The sequence below is a fragment of the Phocoena phocoena genome, chromosome 4, assembly GCF_963924675.1.
Source record: "Phocoena phocoena chromosome 4, mPhoPho1.1, whole genome shotgun sequence".
NCBI lineage: Eukaryota > Metazoa > Chordata > Mammalia > Artiodactyla > Phocoenidae > Phocoena > Phocoena phocoena.
The window spans coordinates 14,882,295-14,883,700 of NC_089222.1; the positions used below are offsets into that span (position 1 = coordinate 14,882,295).

The window sequence follows — 1,406 nt, forward strand, 5'->3', positions numbered from 1 at the left end:
GGTACGATAATGTTCTTCTATGAGACCCTGACTTGCCATCAGCTCCTCTTGGAAGCCTCTTGTAACCTCCCTCCTCTGGACAGAGGTAATAGCTGCCTCCTCTGTATTCCTGAAGCTGGCCCAGCTCGGTCCAGCTGACAGCTGTCTGACTTCTTATTTTACAGGCCTGCTTCCTGGCTGAGAGCACACTGAGTCCAGAGGCTGTGTCTTATTCACTTCTGGGTTCACACTTTGCACAGTTCGGGCATGTAGTAGGGGCTCAGTGTATGTCATTCAAGCTGATTTTAAAATGCAGCAGTGCCTGAGCTGCAGGCAGGAGTTAAACCTAGACTAAGGCCTGACCTCTGGCCCCAGCCTGGGTCCAGAATGCAGGCACCCAAGGTGGGGTGCTCGCTGCAGGCAATGAACTGGGGATGGAAAGGTAATAGAAAGTCCTCAAGCTTTAGATCAGGAAAGGAGTGCAGTTCCCTAAACTTTAGGCCAGTTCATGTTTATCCAGTGTTCTGTGAACAAAGACTCTATTCCCTGACTGCCCCCAGGACACTGTAAAGTGTGGGCACCATCACTAAGTTACTGGGTTTGCCCTGCAGCCAAATGTTCTAAAACTCTATGGACCATTCTAGCACCTTGGGAGCATTGCTAAGTGGAATTTTGTGACAAAGATTTTAACAGAAGGAGAACAGAATGAGTAGTATAATGAAGTCATTGAGAACCATGCTCTGAGTTCAAATCCTGGACCTGAGCTTTGTAGCATCTCCAAGTCTCAGACTCCTCATGCAAAATGGAGATAATGTGTCTTGTAAAATTTTGATGAGAAATGAAGGAGGTAATTAACATAAAGAACATAGTCTGCCACCTGGCATATACAAAAGGGAAATTAGTGATTATTCAAAGAGCCATGAGCCACAGAAGATAAAAGTCAAAATCAATACGTATTTTTCTAAGTCATGAAGAATATGCAGGGGACACCTGGATTTGAACCAGGGACCTCTTGATCTGCAGTCAAATGCTCTACCCCTGAGCTATACCCCCACTAACATGGACTTGTTTTCATAATCTCTCTCTCAACGTTATGATTCTAAACACCAGTAACTCAGGGGAACTATAATTAGAGAGAATGCTGCCTGGAAGAAGTCTGGGCATATCAAGTCTTAGAATTTCATTATGAAAAAAGACCTGACTCCTGAGAATTAAGTTCTCTGAGCCTAGAAACTTAGACTTTCCATACCCAAAGCCTCTGCTGTCTGCCATATCTCATACAAAGTGAACCTTGGTTCCAGATAAAAATCCTCAGGTTTTCCACAAATAGCATCATCAGTATAATGTGATGATTGGATTCCTGTCATGTTTCCTTAGCCACGGCTCCCAGCAACTGAGATCCTCATTGCTCTTCTGACTTCACAGAA

General features: G+C 44.5%; 1 non-coding gene across 1 annotated transcript; it reads right to left on the reverse strand.

Moving 5' to 3' along the window:
• Positions 1-960: 960 nt before the first annotated feature.
• On the reverse strand, positions 961-1,032 carry TRNAC-GCA (transfer RNA cysteine (anticodon GCA)). Its single transcript has one exon. It is a non-coding gene; the product is annotated as a tRNA-Cys (tRNA).
• Between the last annotated feature and the right edge of the window lie 374 nt (positions 1,033-1,406).